The 16,607-nt window shown below is 41.6% G+C and overlaps 1 protein-coding gene and 1 long non-coding RNA gene across 5 annotated transcripts in view; both read left to right on the top strand.

The window, feature by feature from the left end:
- KCTD1 (potassium channel tetramerization domain containing 1) overlaps positions 1-16,607 on the top strand; it is a 186,337-nt gene that overhangs the window by 96,951 nt on the left and 72,779 nt on the right. The window lies entirely within an intron of this gene.
- Positions 8-14,701, top strand: LOC128312459 (uncharacterized). The gene is made up of 2 exons (XR_008291820.1): positions 8-12,963; positions 13,506-14,701. It is a non-coding gene; the product is annotated as an uncharacterized LOC128312459 (long non-coding RNA).

Raw genomic sequence — 16,607 nt, 5'->3', positions numbered from 1 at the left:
TAACCAAACCAAACTCTATGCATGAAATGTTTCTTTGGTACCATTTCTGGACTAACTCCTGCTAACGCAGGTCTGGGTCCGGGCGGGGAGGAGTTTTAAAAAGTACTAAATATACTGAATCAGATTTGATTTGGTTTGATTTCACCCTTAGGAGCTTAACTCTTGTGCTTTTCAGGAAAGTTTATGCCTAACCTTAAAAGATGTTGAGAAGCCAAGGTCCCTAACATTCAATGCTGAGCTGTAAGGCTAAAACTTCAAAGTTCTCAGAACAAAAGGGTTGGAGGCAGCCTGACTCTCCATTGAATGCATGAGTTTAATATGGCACGGTGTAGGAATACCGCGCATATAAAGGAAGCAATTACTTAAAATATATTTGAGTAAAGTAACCATTAAAATACTCTTGCATATTCGCCATAGCTTACAAAGATTAAAACAAAAACGGTTATAAAAAAGAAAAAAGAAAACGTGCCAAGCCCACTTCCTGTAAGTGGGCGGGGAGTGGAGAGATTGGTAATCCAGTGCCAGTTTATACTGTAATAGGTAGCTGAATGTAAAGTGATGTTTGGGGTGCACTTTCCATAAAATAAAGTCACTTGTTAATAGAAGGAAGGGGGATCAGCACTACCAGCCAGGCTCTCTGCCCGGTAGTGGGTAGCACCTAGGCAACAAACTTCACTGCCTCTCCCTAGCTCCATGGGGCTCACTATCTAGGGGGCAGGTAACACTTAAGAATATAGATATTTATTTAAGACAAACTGCGCAGTAGTGTGGCAAGGACATCCAAAGTTAAGAAGTTGTAGCCCAGAAGCTGAGCCTTGGGGCAAATCAGTTTACCTCTCTGGACTTCAGAGTCCTCATCAAGGATTAGGGAACTGTTTCAATATTAATATTAGTTAATTCTCAGCAGTACCAAATTCCAGGTTGAGATTGAGGACTTGAACGGATGCTTATTATTATTTTTCCTAGAGGAATATATTCATATTACTAAAATTGTACTCATCTTTGGAATACTCTTCTCTGGGAGCCAGAAACAAGAGGTCTTTGGGGACTGTGCTCTATTCTGCAGGCAGGAGTAGCCACTGGAGGTTTTACAACTCTGACCTCCCTGCCATCATGCAGAAGTAGGAATTTCGACTGTAAGTCTGGAGGTGTAGTGCAGGCCCTTCAAGAAACAGATGTCAGGTACCTCTGTGCTTTTTCCAAAGTGGAAATTCCAGTTCTGGACAGTCTGACCCTTTCAGAGGTTTACCAGCTAATCATCAAGGCCAACAGAGAAAGGGGCTGCGAATGAATTTAATATAAACAGCAAAGTTCTCTAAAATACACAAGACCTGCCGGCTATGTGTCTTTCTGTACTTCTATGTGCGTGGTACATTTCCGACAGACCAGGAGGTGGTTTTATGGAGTTGTAAGGGCGGAGAGGAGAATTCTTCTTTGGAGAATCTGGGTTTGCTTTTTCTTTGAGAGCAAAAATAAATGTTCACATTCTTCTGATAAAGTAAGACCCTTAAAATGTCCTGGTTTAGAGTGGCACCTGATTAATTGAGGAGTGAAAAGCCTGAGAAAGTTTAATATTAAAGTATATATCTGCTTGGAATAATAATGAAACAGTTTGCCTCCTGGAGTCAGTCTGCTAGTTTCTTGACATCAGTGTCCTATAGAATCGAGTTAAGATTCAAAAGATGGGAGGAGGGAGTTGTTCCGGTCGGTTTTGTTTTGGTCTAAGGAATGCAGTTGCTCTGTCACAGTCTTGTTTTAACTGAGTGAGATAAATCAGTTCTATAAACCTGAATACTGATTCATTTATTTTTCTTGAGTTACTGTCACGTAAATATAGATTACAATTAAAAATAGATTTGAGTGTCCATATGTTGGCTGATTGTTATTATGCAAAACATTATTATAGCTGAGTTCCTTGTAGTTAAAACACTACAAAAAGTTGTTCACGTATTAACATGCCTGCTTTTCACTTAGGTTAAAGTAAGTTTTTAACCAGGATTAAGAAGTTTAAGGGAACTCTAGTGATTCCTATAGAAGTCACCTTATGCGGTCTGAGCATTCTAAGAATGATACAAATGTTGAGTTTCTGTAGAAAGCTGATATTAAACTTTTTCCTCTTGTATTTATTAAAATCACTGTAACCTTGAGGTCCAGGGCATTTCCTGGGGATTAATGACCGGCTGGGGTTAGTGGCCCAAGGCACTGCTTTAGGCAGTCACCTCCTCTTGGCTGGTCATTAATCTTCAGGAAATGCTGTTAGGTCATTAATCTTCAGGAAATGTATGCCTTCAGCTTCAGTCACTATTACTTAATTATGAACACAGGCTATCTAACCTTAATATTGGCCAGACTCCTCAAGTGGTATTGCAAGAACTCCACCGTTGACCATCTTATTCTAGACTTCTTGAGAATACTCACACCCCGATGCTTTGATTCTCTTCTAACGTTGCAAGTTTCTCAACAAACCAAGACCCTAGAACTTTAAATGCATTTACTCTTTTTACTTCTTGAGAGTGTTCATAAGTGGGTCATTGAAAAATGAATGCATCCAAGGATTAACAATCATGGAATTTGTGATTTTTACTCACGTGAAGTTCCTGATTTTTGTTGGTTTTGTGGGGTGGGGAGGGGTTATGGTAGCGGTTGTGATGGTTGCTTTAAGAAGTTCACTCTAATTCCCTGGAATGGCTGTGGTAAAAGCAAAGGGTAGTTTCCATCTCCCCTCCTCCTGCATAGCTGTTGTGATCTAAGATGATCCACTTACTGGTGCGGCTTCTTAGTGCTCATGGAGATCACATGGTACATTTTAAAAGGCTTAGTTTAGCACAGCCCCTCCTACATTTTCATAGCTGTTCTCTTTACATGAAAATACAGCATTCTTCCTGCCTCAGAGAACAGTTCCTCTGCTTAGATAGATGATAGAGATTTGTAACTTTAGTCTTTTTTATTTGCACACAACATAGTAAGGTTTATATTCTAAATGTCATAGTTTTGTTGCTAAAGCTTTTATAGACTGTGTCTCTCTCCAGTACCAAAGATGTGAGCATTAGCTCCCTAAAAGACATACTCAGGCACCTTTGTGAGCTTGTGACAAAGGTGTCTTCAGTTGCACGTGTTTGACTTTAACCCATATTACTTCTAGAAATACTTTTCAGGAATTCTGCAAGTAGGAAATAGAGTAGTGGAAAGAGTCTGGAGCTGGTGGTGCACATCCTCCGTGTCTGTTTCATTGACTTCACTAGGAGCCAGTCACACCTTATAGTGTCCCAGCGGAAAAGGAGAGCAGCCTGTCTGTGGGGCACATGCAGTTGTTCCTGACCTTGCCTTTGAGAAGTCAGATGTTGTTAGCACTGGGAAACCAGCTTTCATTCAGGTGCTTAGTGTGGGAAGGGAGAAGGGATATTCAATCTGTCTGATTAATAGAAAAAACAAACAAACACAAGCATTTTATGCATTATTGAAAAAATCGCCAGTCTTATTTTTAATTTAGGAGGGCTACTCTTTTAAAGAGAGAATCCATCAAACTTCAATAAACGTGAAGGGAGTCATGGGTTTAACAGCCAGAGCAACTGTAACAAGTCTTTTTTGTAATGGTTATCTGGAGCTATTAGGATTAACTGCCTTGTTTAAATCAGGATATTTCCCTGATTTTTAATGTTAGCTGTGGCTGCCTTCCTTTTTTCTACTATAGGAGTAGTTGCTCTCCCATTCAGATTGGTGGAAAAAGTAAATGTCAGTAACATTAAGTGTGTAACTTTTTTCATTCATTCAGGAAGCAGTTATTGAGCACCTACTATTTTGGCTTTGGTACCAGGAATCTTTATAAATTAATCCATTTTCCGCTTGGCAAGTAGTTGCATTGGCAAGATTTTGGCCTCATGAAGTATTAAAACCAGATCAAAATAAGGAAAGTTAAAAGGTGATATACTTAATGGTTTGCAGCAGTCATTTTGGGAAAGAAATCTGTATTCTTAACTCTTGCGTGTTATTATTGCAATCATTATGCAAATGAAGTGTTCTAAATTGCTGTAAACCCACATGTATGTCAGCTCACTATCTATTAAATCTGACCCAGGAAACAGGAAGAGAAGTATTTGCTGCCAAATGAGAAAGTGGTTACCATTCATTTAAAACTTAAATCCTTTGGGGCGCCTGCGTGGCTCAGTCGGTTGAGCGTCCGACTTTGGCTCAGGTCATGATCTCACAGCTCGTGAGTTCGAGCCCCGCGTCGGGCTCTGTGCTGACAGCTCAGAGCCTGGAGCCTGCTTCTGCTTCTGTGTCTCCCTCTCTCTCTGCCCCTAACCCCCTCGCATTCTGTCTCTGTCTCTGTCAAAAATAAATACACATTTAAAAAAAAATTAGAAAAAAAACAACAAAAAAAATTTAAATCCTTGAATCATCTTGATTTTAGAATCTGGCTCCCCAAACAAATGTTACCTAACAGGCCACCCTCTTGTCACTGCAGGTAAGAGTCCCTTTTTCTAATAGGACTGCTTGTTGTATGTGAGACTGTTTAAAGCTGGCTCTGCCTTGGCCCAGGCCAGTCAAAACTCCAATTATTTAATAGAAAGTTAAGTTTCAGGTTACCTTGTGGCATCTTAGCTGCCATTTCAAAAGCAGAATTAATGCAGGAATTGAGACGTGGTTCCCCTGTGTTGCAAATCTTGGGAACAAACCTATAGGCTGGCAATCTGTGGGTTTGTCACATGCTAGAACTTTATTTGTTGAGCCTATTTTTACCTCTCTTGATTGATCCTTCACTGTATTATACTAGTTAATCAGGATGCCTTTCTAAAGACTTCTCTGGAGAATTTAGATAGGGTGAAGGTGGAGGAAATTAGTTGGTCCAGAAGGGTGTATCAACTGACCTTGATAAACTAAACTGAGAGAAAACGTAGATTTCAGATTTGAAACATTGCATGCGCAAACTTTTTTAGGCACCACTAGTGGTGTTCCAAAGACCCTGAATTCAGTTCAAGAACCTCCTTTTACCTGCTAAGTGCTACCTCCAGGAGCAGGATTTGGCCTTTGCCCTCAGTCCTCCGTGGCGGGTGGGCAAGCTAGTGGGCTTCAAACTGGAGTGATTGCTTGAGACATGGACACCACGGTGGAAGCAGATGAACTTTTAAATTTTAGGTTCCGTAAAATTTTAGACTCTAAATTTTTCAGATTTGTAAAATTTTCTCTTTGCCTGCTATTCCTCAAGAGACGATGGGCTGTGAATGGTGTTGAGTTTTTAGAACAGGGAATGAGCATAATCTAGAAACAGAGTGTTTAAGCCAGTTGAGATCCCTCATCACAGCAAGGGCTGTATTTCCTACCACCCATGGCTTTAAACTAGACAGCAGACCACAGTGTATCCACTGTACTACAGAAGACCAAACCTAATTAGACACGTTTTAGGTTTTCAGCAATTCTCCCGTCCTTCTGGTCAACTTCCTTTACAGTCAGACTTCCTGTCAGCTTGGAGTTTAACAACCTGACGGAGCCATGTTTTTAATTTAATTTAGTTTAGTTTAATTTAATTTAATTTTACTTATTTGTTTTTTACTTATATCCTATCCTAAACTCGGTCCAAGCCTGGGATAACCGAATTTTCAAGAACAACAAAGTGGGAGATCTCTTACAGGACTGTAAACAGTCCAGAGCACCTGAACTCTCATCGGGAGTTTTTGTCACAGCAGTTTGCTCTGCTTTGGGAACCGCAGTGGGAACTTCCTTCTTCTGGAAACCCACTGTATTCTGAGATCTGTGATTCCTGTTTAGTGACTACAAACAATTGGGCTCCTACTGGCTGTCCAGGCAGTGAGTTTGGTTGTGTTTCATATGGGGCGGGGGGCCGGGGGGGGGGGTGGCAGGGAAGTCCTAAAGCATACTCCTCATACTGGGGGAGAAGTGTGAGGATGGCAGAGGGCTCCCAAGTTGTTTGAGTTCATGTGTATAACCCTGGAAAGCTGAGGGACTTGGGGAGACCTTGAAGGAGAGGATTCCCACATCACCAGATGGGTTCTGTGCCTCCCACCCTTCTGCCCCGGCCTGCCCCAAGGTAGACATTTGAAAATCCCCTTTATCTTGCAAACCTTTCCTGGGAGGATCCAGCCTCATTCACACCTTGAATTCCTGCTTTCCCCTGATCTCCTGGCAGTGAACCCTGGAAGATGGGCGTTTTGATCCCATCTGGGAGGAAGGAGGTACCTGCTACCTGAAAGGGCTGACAGATTTAAGAGAGTGTTAGGTTGTAGGCTTCTAGGAAAAGAGGAGAGGAATTCAGAAAGGAGTGCTCAAGGATGGCAGAGATAAATGGCGCTTCCTTTGTGAGTAATGTCACAAATTGGAATGTCAGGATTAGTTTGGAAGCTTTTAATCATTATTTTCTAGTTTTACTCTGTGTCTCCAGCTCAGTCAGGTGCCTCACCATTCGGCACCAATCTTTCCTCTCAATCCAAGGAAAAGGGAACTATTATTTATAGCACCCATCTCTTTTGGGTGCTTTCCACCACGTGTCAGGGACCAAGCTAGTAGATACACTATAGATATATATGTATATTCATTTGGTATTTGTAATACATCCCCCCATATAGACAGCATGGTCATGGATAAATACATTTATATAGATATAAATATACACATAATCTGTATATAAACTTGATCCATGAGAAAATTGTCCATTTTGCTATTGTAGTCAAAGAAAAAAGCGTTTAAGGCACGTTTCTTGAGCTTGTGGATTAGTTACGATACTTGAACTTGCTATGTTTTTTCCCATGTAGTTTGAAGGACTATAACTTAGAAGTGAGAAGTGTTCCCAGCCTTCTAGCTGTTCCCAGCCTCCTAGATGTTCTAGGTCAGCGATTGGGTATGATCCAGGCAGGAGTGAATGAGGGGCGGGCTCTGGCCATGGAGGTCTCATTCTGTTGGGCTGCAGTCTGCGGAGACCAAGGAGGCCACATCCTCTGACTGATTTTGTAGTTATGAAGTGGAATGTAATTAATAATGACTAACATGCACCAAGGGCTTTACAGTGCTCTTCCGACTGGCAGTAGACCAACCCAGGGAGTTATTTCCATTTTATGAAGGAGGAGACTAAGGTCTAACTAACCTTAGTTGGCTAACTTGGTTAAGGTTTAACAACTGATAGGTAATATGCCTGGATTTGGATCCAGGCCTGTTTGATTCAAGAGTCTCTGCTTTTAAAACATTTTTTTTTAAGTTTATTTATTTTGAGAGAGAGTGTGTGAGCAGAGGAGGGGCAGAGAAAGAGAGAGAGAGAGAGAGAGAGAGAGAATCCCAAGCAGGCTCTGAGTTGTCAGCGCAGAGCCTGATGCAGGGCTTGAACTCACAAACCATGAGATCATGACCTGAGCCAAAACCAAGAGTTGGGCTCTTACCCAAGTGAGCCACCCAGGCATCCCCAGAGTCTCTGTTTACATCCAGTCTATTGATTTCCAAAATTCTTACCAACTGTTCAAATAGAAAAATCCAGCCAATGAAGGGAAGGTGATGTAACATTGGATTCTTATCACTACCTTAGGTGCTTTCCCAGGCCAATTTACGAAGAGGGAACTTGTTATAGTCAAACAGAAATAAATAAAAGGCAGAGAGCACAAAATACTATTTCCAGTGAGTTCATGCTTCTGCTTTGCTGTATGGGGTCCCCCGACCATTGGTAGATTCTGGGACTGTAACAGCCTCTTTTGAGAAGCCCTGTCACTTAGCAGGTAAGAACAGATGCCAGTGCCAGATCCCCCGGACCAGATGTCCACTCCGCTCCCAGTCTCCCTATGTTCCAGTTTCCTCCTTGGTCAGTGGGGATGGTGGTCACACCTACCTTGCAGGGTCACCAGTATTAGGTGAATTACTGTACGAAAAGTGCCTAAAGCCTGAGCACTCAAGGAACATTTACTATCGTTTTATTACCTTAGCACAGAATCTCTTACATTTGAAGAACTGCTGATCTGGATGTTAAAGTCTCAGGCTTCAGTTTTCTCTTGTAAATAGCTTGTCGGGGTGCTGTGTGTGGGGTCTCTGCTGTTTCTTCTTCAGGGGCGTGCCTGGACTCCGGCCAGTAGCAGTTCCTCTGGTCTCCTAGTAGATAGGAAGTCTCCAGGTGGCCTCTTGCATGCCTGACTGGCTCAGTCAGAGGAGCCTGTGCGACTCTTGAACTTGAGGTTGTGAGTTCAAGCCCCACGTGGAGTGTAGAGATTACTTAAATAAATAAAACTTAAAAACAAAAAACCCATCACATCCATGTGGATGCTTTACCCCTAAAGCCTGTTTTTCTCTCCTCTGCTTTTCTTTTAAGATTTGCGTTTGCTGTGGCTCCAGGCGGGATTGATCTCTACACCTTGTCGGTATATTCCGCAGACTGCTCCCATTTCTCTTTACAAAAGACTTGGAAATTTTCAAGCGCTAAAGAGGGTAGCAGAGAGCACTCTGCGGGGCATAATTGATGCCCAGACTCCATCAGATTTGCAAAAGTTGGCCTAGGGGTGCTCACTGGGGCTTTTTTACAAGAGATTAAATTTTATCAAAACGGTTTGGGATTCTGGGAGTGGTCATCATACTGGAGTTCTTAACGGTGTTAGGAGGGTCATTATAGCAATGACTTTCAGCGTTCCAGAAACAGGGCCTATAATTTGGCTAGTTCCTATGTTATGGCATTTGCATTTCCTTAATGCATAATTGGACTATAATTTTCTAAAACTTGACTTCTGTCTTGGAGATTCTATATATCAGTAGACATTCCACTTAAAGTTGAGGTGTACAAATACATGTTTTGAGCAGACTGCAAAATCAGAGTAATTGGTGGTTTGATGCGGTGTTGCTGACCAAATAATGACCTCTTGTGATTTGTTTTAAGTTTGACAAAGTGCTCTTATAAAATAGAAATGATTGATATGATGATGCAGGGATTCATTACCCCTAATTTAGTTTGCCCTTCAATTACTCACAGTATTCAGCCACCATAGTCCTTACAGGGATAAGTTTGTGGGCTTTTAGAATTATATTAATTCTGTTAATTAATACATACAATTAATCTATTAATTTTATTAAGCCAGCTCGTATGAAATGTTGGCTTCTGTTTTATGACATTCTCTCTGACAAAACTAAATAGATTTTAGATAGTTTCTTCTATTGTGAACAAGCATCTCATTGTTTTTTACTCCAGAAAAAAAAAAAAAGACTTGTAGGATGTTTATTTTTCAGTGGATTGAGGTAGCAGTTTAAAATCCTATTGCTGTAGAAACACACAGAACCAAATAAAAATATAATAAGACTATGACAGAACTGAGTAAGGTAGCTTCATTTTCCTTTCCTTACTCGGTGTTCATTCACGTGTTAGTTTTTTATAATTAGTGGTAGGATCTTCATAAAACTGGTGATTTCACTGTTTTCTGGATCATTTTATTAGGGGAAGGAGAAATGATCAAATGATCTCTCCTCTGCTTTTCTTTAAGCTTTAACCAACTGAGCCACCCAGGCGCCCCCAGAATCTCTGCTTTAAATTCATAGTCTGCTGATTCCAAAATTCTTACCAACTGTTCAAGGCTTTTTCCACTTGCTTTTTTTCTTTTTTTCTTTTTTTTTTTTTTACACTTACAAAGAGGATCATGAGATCATAGATCCTTTCCCTCTGTTTAACTGTCATCTCAAGTGATAAGGTTTGGAACCACCTGTGGGGATATGAATGATCTAAGAAGAGAAAAGTCAAGGTGAGGGAGCATGCTATACAGAAAAAACTCTCAAAATCAAATTTATTTATAAAAGCATTTATTGAGCACTTATTGTTTGCAAGGTGGGAATTTGGAGGTAAGGAATAACTCAGAAATAGTTAAGAGAAGATACTGGAGAACTAGAAAGGCAATACCTAGGTAAAGTCAAAAGGAGGACTAGTTGATGAGGAAGAGGGTCTTGCCTTAATGACTATTCACAAGTAAACCCTGGAGAGTAAATCGTGTGTCTTACTGTCTAAGAAGTGGGACTGAAGGTGGCCTAACCAAACTGAAAGCGTGAACATTTAAATCTTAAAAATGTATAAGGAGAATATGAAAACTTGGAGAAAATAAAATCTTGTCAAAATGTAAGCCTTTTCTTTGCTATCACATTGAGACCTCTTGTGAAAGCCTTCGTACATGGCTAAATTTTAGATGTCCCAGCACGAAGGAAAGGTGCCACGTTTTGCCACGCATCAGCCCCTCCAAGTGTTCACCCAGTTGTTCAAGCATGTATTTTAAGGTTGAGTATTCCAGCAGTAACCCAAAGAAATTCAGAACTGATACTTTGCCACAGTTTGCTTTTAATGACAACTTTTGCTGTCACTAGAAGCCTGGCTCCTTTGGTGCCCGGCATTATTTCTTTCACATCTCGGGGACTGTGGGACCACACTGTGAATAGCGTTATACTAAGGTGCACGTGAATTGTGCTTTACTGTTTGCGAAGGGCACTTCGTTCTAAGGAAGCTGTATACGGCTTCGAGTGGGTACAGTGTCGAGTGGGTACAGGGTTAGATAGATGGTGGGGACACAGATAAAGTCCTTGTATTTGGAGGACTCGTAGTCTTGTGGAGGAGGTAGACAAGGAACATGAAGAATAAACCCCAGTTGTGGGTTATGTCCTGTGATTCTCTGTGTACACGTGCAAGCTGACAGGAGAGGATAGGAGTGGTCATTGTGCCCATTCTGGAAATAAGAGAAACCCTCAGAGAACTTAGGCAGTTTCTCAAGTTCACCTCCCAACAGAGGAGCAAAGTTAAAGTTCTGTTTCCAACTCTAGGTATAGGCCTCTTCTACAATGGTACTTTTTTAGCCTTAATTTTTTTAATGTTTGTTTATATTTTTGAGAGACAGAGAGAGAGTATGAGCAGGGGAAGGGCAGAGAGAGAGTGACACAGAGAATCCCCAGTAGGCTCCAGGCTCTGAGCTGTCAGCAAAGAGCCCAACGCGGGGCTCGAACTCACCAGCAGTGAGATCATGACCTGAGCCGAAGTCGGACGCTTAACTGACTGAGCCACCTGGGCGCCCCTGAAAACTAAAAGAATCTTAATGTGATTTTGTGCTTTTGGAGTTGCAGGAAAATAAAAAGGAACATTCTGGATTAGGGTGAAATAGAATGGCTCCGTCTTCCAAATGTCAGCACACTCTCTAGATGACAGTGGCCGAAAGCTGTAGTTGAATGATTGACTTGGGGGTCTTCCGAGGAGCCCTTTGTGCAGCGGTGGAGGGCCGGCGGCTGCTCATCAGGTCTGACGCTCACTGGGGCCAGGGCGCGGGCTCTGTGACCTCCTTCACTGTTCTCTGTGGAGGTTGACTTGCCCCCCAAGGCCTTCAGTCTTTCCCACTTCACTCGGAGCACTTAATTAAAAGAAAAAGTGAGCCCAGTTCTGATGCAGAGTTATGACTAGTAAAAAGAACCAATAAAAATGACTATAAAGGGCCTGACAAATAGAAAATGTTTAATAATACTAAGGCGCTTTATGGAGCAAGGGTTTACCTCTTGGCACAGGATGACAGGCGTTCCTGCAGAGGCTTTTCCCTCGCTGCTGCTCTTGGCAGGCAGTTCTTGCCGGGCTGGAACAGGCGAGGGAGACGGGTTCTGTCAGCCTGGGGTCACCTGACTTCTTACTGCAAGAAGATCGCAGGGAAGTGACAGCCCGCTGACATGTGGCCCTTTTGTTGGTGACAACAGATAACATGAGGGATAAAGGACACTTAGGTGACCCAGGAGCAAAAAGGAAAACAAGAATGGGACACAGAAAAAGGAAAAAAAAAGGGAAGGGAAGGGAAGGGCTAAGGAACCTGCAGTCTTACAGGAAGTTTGGGGCAGAACTGACATTCTCTATCAGTTCCAATTAGACTTACCAAAGAATAGACCAAGTTAGAGTTAGGAGAATAACTATCCTGAATGGCCTTGGGAAAGTTACTTAGTTTCTCAACTGTTAGAGGGGTAATACTGTTGTGAGTAGTAAAAGCCCATGGTATGTACTCAATAACTGATAACTTTGTTTAAAAAAATTCTGTTGGTTAGAGATTATTGGAAAAGTAGAAGGATGGCAATAATTTACAGCTGATCCTCGATATTCTCTTAATTTTTAATTTTTTGAAGATTTCATTTTTTAAGTAATCTCTATGCCCATTGTGGGGCTTGAACTTACAACCTGAGGGTCAGGAGTCACATGCCCTACCAACTGAGTCCGCTAGGTGCCCCCTCAATATTCTCTTTTAAAGCTAAGACAGAGGATCCAAAAAAAAAATCACAAAGTATTTATAAACACAGGTGAAAGGATGCAAACACGCAAAAAACCCAGTTGGAGAACCCACATCTGTGCTAGGAATAAAATAATGATCATCAAAATCATAAAAATGAATCATGAAAACTATAAAGTTCAAGGAGAGATAGATACTAAATTCTAGATATCCCTGTTTGAGCCAGTGTGTAACTCACTAAAATGTAAACATAAAATTAAACTTTCAATCTTTTATTCTCTTTTCATTTATATCATGAAGAAGATAATTTAAATATACTTTGTATAATATGTCTAAAGGATTAATTTTGGACTAACTTTCAAGTAGGTTTTAAACAGAAAAGTTGAAATGAGTTGTAAGTATTGGCAATATGTCTTCTGTATTGAATACAGTTATCCATCTCATTAAAAAATACACCATTTGCACCATTTGATTTTTCCTAATTATAAGCATTGAATTTATAGAAACTGATCTTTTTTTTTTAAGTTTTTTTAAATGTTTATTTTTGAAAGAGAGAGAGAGAGAGAGAAAGACAACAGCAGTGGGGGAGGTGCAGAGAGAGAGGGAGACACAGAATCTGAAGCAGGCTCCAGGCTCTGGGCTATCAGCACAGAGCCTGACGTGGGGCTCGACCCCACAAACTCTGTGATCATGACCTGAACCGAAGTTGGATGCTTAACCAACTGAGCCACCCAGGAGTCCCAGAAACTGATCTCTTTGAGAGGTTTATTTTATTTTTAGAGAGAGAGCACGCATGAGCAGGGCAGAGGGGCACAGAAAGAGAGAAAGACAGGGAGAGACAGAGAGAATCTTAAGTAGGCTCCGTGCCCAGCATGGAATCTGACTTGGGGCTCAGTCCCGCGACTATGAGATCATAACCTGAACTGAAATCAAGGGTCCGACGCTCAACTGACTGAGCCACCCAGATGCCCTGAAACTGATCTCTTTTTATTTATAATTTTCACACCAGTAAAGCATATTCTAAGTTTGTTTGGATAAACGAGTATCGTAATTCTCTAGAATATATAACTAGGCGGCGCCTGAGTGGCTCATTCAGTTGAGCATCTGACTCTTGATTTCAGCTCAGGTCATGATCTCACAGTATGTGAGTTCGAGACCCACATGGGACTGTGAGCTGACAATAGGGAGCCTGCTTGGGACTCTCTCCCACTCTCTGCCTCCCCTGCTCCTGCTCTCTCTCTCTTTCAAAATAAGTAAATAAATAAAATTTTTAAATGCTGCATTAAATGTTTTTTTAAAAAAGAGTATATAACTAGGATCTTTTAAACTTGTATCATTGAAAATAATACATATGACCAGATGATAAATTGCAGGGTTGTTTTTTTTTTTTAATAGCTTAAAAAACGTTCTCATGGCCGCTTGACAACCAGAAAATATCTCCTCCAGATGCAATAAAGAATATGAAACTTTCTGGCAACGTATTACATAGAACAGTGGCACTCTTTGTGTTAAAGTGCTAATTTGAGAGAGATTATGTCATTCTCTTAACTCTCTTTTCCTGCTTGACAAATAAAATCCTTGCTCAACTGACATAAATCATGAAATAATTCACATTTTACTCTGAATTTAGTTTAGGAATGAAGTCAGTAAATACTGTCCACATCATGAAGTATGTGTTAGATAATTAGCCTTCAGAGCATTGCTTACTATCAGGCCAGACCTCTCATTCCTGAAGAATTTGTCGCCACGTTTGAACAGCTAATGTATATGAAAAGCATGTTACTGTAAATACACAGTTACTCAGTGCACATTATCCCATCTAATCCTCATGACGGTGGTATAGCTAGAGAGATTCATGGCCTGCCCCAGGAAAGACAGGCAGTAAATGGCAAACCCAGGACTGCATTCCAAGCGTCTCACTCGTCCATTTATTCAGCACATATTTACGGAGCACCTAGTATGTGCTGATCACGGACAACCCAGTAAAGAGCAAGACAGAAGGTTGGTCTCATTTTTCATGGACTTGACCTTCAAGTGGGAGTGACATCAAAACTAACGAAACTATCATGAATATAAACTGAAGTGACTGGGCAGCTACTGTCTCCCTCTGATGGGTCCCCTGCCCCCCATCAGCTGGGTTGCTCCCATACAGAAGCAGGCCACACATACTGGGCACTTGTGCGAACCTAATTGCAGGTGCGGCTCTGCGTGAACCCAGGGCAGATGGAGCTGTGACTGGCCGCGCCCACACTTCCAGATAAAGATGCTCACTGTTGGGGCGCCTGGGTGGCTCGGTCCGTTAAGCATCCGACTTCGGCTCAGGTCATGATCTCACGGTCCATGAGTTCGAGCCCCGCGTCGGGCTCTGTGCTGACCCCTCAGAGCCTGGAACCTGTTTCGGATTCTGTGTCTCCCTCTCTCTCTGCCCCTCCCCTGTTCATGCTCTGTCTCTCTCTGTCTCAAAAATAAATAAACGTTAAAACTAAAAAAAAAAAAACAAACTCACTGTTGGATGAGCCACATCAGACTTCAAGTTTCCCTAGTGAACTGTCAGGGGAAGGACAATGAACTATAGCACAGGTGTTAGCATGGTCCATTTCCTAAGAACTCAGAGTGGATAACGCCTCTGACCACCTTAGCCTATTAGGTAGGATGAGGAAATGGAGGCCCAGGGAGATTGAACGGCAGACTCTGGTCTCGAGTCAGGCATTAGTCCTGATTTATTTATTTTTAAAAATGTTTTTTATTTATTTTGAGACAGAGAGACAGAGATAGAGAGAGAGTGCATGAGCATGGGAGGCAGGTAGAGAAGGAAATACAGAATCCAAAGCAGGGTCCAGGCTCTGAGCTGTCAGCGCAGAGCTGAACGCAGGCTCAAACCCACAAACCGCGAGATCATGACCTGAGCTGAAGTCCCTAGCTACCCAGGTGCCCCAGTCCTGATTTATAGGCTCAGAATCTCTTTCCTGGTGGACAAAGCCCCTTCTCCTCACTTGCTGTAACCTTTATGACATGATTGCTTCAGACTTTACTCGGTTCATACTGACGCTGGACATGGCTCTCCCATGTCACCCAGTGCGGCATCAGCTGCTGAGGGACTGAGGTCTCTCTTCCCCGGGCTACACACTCCCCCAGACTGCCTCTCAGAATAGGTCTGTCGGAAAATCTGCTTTTCTCCCCATCCTGCAAAGGAAAGCACCTAAGGTATCACTAATATTTCAAAAGAAAATATTAACACAAGTGGGCACTTGCCTGTGAAACCCTTAGTCCATACTTGTGGTGCTGAAGAATCCTGGGATTAGCACCTGAGAACGAGAGATGAGCTGGCCCAGCTGCTGGTTAAACTAAACCGTATCCTAACCTCACTGGCCGTTAATCAGCTAACTCACCTAAACCAATTTACGAGAAGCCCTTCCTAATAAGACAGCTATTGCAGGAACCCCTGGTCAGGTGACCCTTGGAATCCCTTCTCTCTCCTTCCTGTGATTGCACCCTTGCAAAAATACCTGCAAATCAAATTTTTACAAATCAGATGTTTGCAAATTAGATTGCAGTTTAAATGCATCGAGGGAAATTTTGTTTTAGAGCCTTCATTTCTCCTTGATGTGAAATCCAACATCGGGTTGGGCTGTTTAGACATACCTTGGTGTAGGGATAGTGCCTGTTGCCATTTCTGCTTTGGGGATTTATATTTTAAGGATGTGTGGATATATCTTTTTACGGTATCCAACCTAATGTGATGTATAAAGTCCTATATCTGACTTAATGTATTTCAACCTGCGTTTGAAATTTTCTAATTAGTTTTGGGTTATTTTATCTTTTATTTGCCGTATGCAGAGTAGCTGCAAAAAATAATGGCTGAATATTTTTAAGAGTGAGAGTTAATATTTTCATGATTTTTTTGTTTGTTGTACTCTTTAAATAAGGTCCTTTCCTGGAACATTGTCTCATTTGCTCCCTGCTTTATTCCCAATGCCTGGTACAGTGGTTGGCATGTTCTATGTACTCAAAAATATTCATAGAAATGAATAAAAATATTTTATGCTAACATTTTAAGGTTAATTGATAATCTTTGCCCTCTTAGCTTTGAGCAGAAAGGATTTAAATGTTTCACCTTCATTTGAAAAAATGAAGACAAATTCTTTAGCTGTGAAGGTTAGAAACAGAAAGTTCCTCCAATAGCACATTAAAAAACCACCTTTCCTTAAACATTTGTTGCACACCTACTGTGTGCCTCCCACTGTGCTCTGAGGATCAGATAGCTAAGACAGTGCCCCTGAAGGTTAAGTCACGTTCTTTTGCTACGTTCCAAATTTGATTTGCCCTCTTGTATTGACTTCTTAGCACATTACGGGAATCACATACACCCAAATCATGAGCCAGGCAGTGCTGGCCTCACCGATGTGT

Source organism: Acinonyx jubatus, chromosome D3 (genome assembly GCF_027475565.1).
Source record: "Acinonyx jubatus isolate Ajub_Pintada_27869175 chromosome D3, VMU_Ajub_asm_v1.0, whole genome shotgun sequence".
NCBI lineage: Eukaryota > Metazoa > Chordata > Mammalia > Carnivora > Felidae > Acinonyx > Acinonyx jubatus.
The sequence above is the reverse complement of the archived record's forward strand: the minus strand, read 5'-3'. Positions and strand labels throughout refer to the sequence as shown.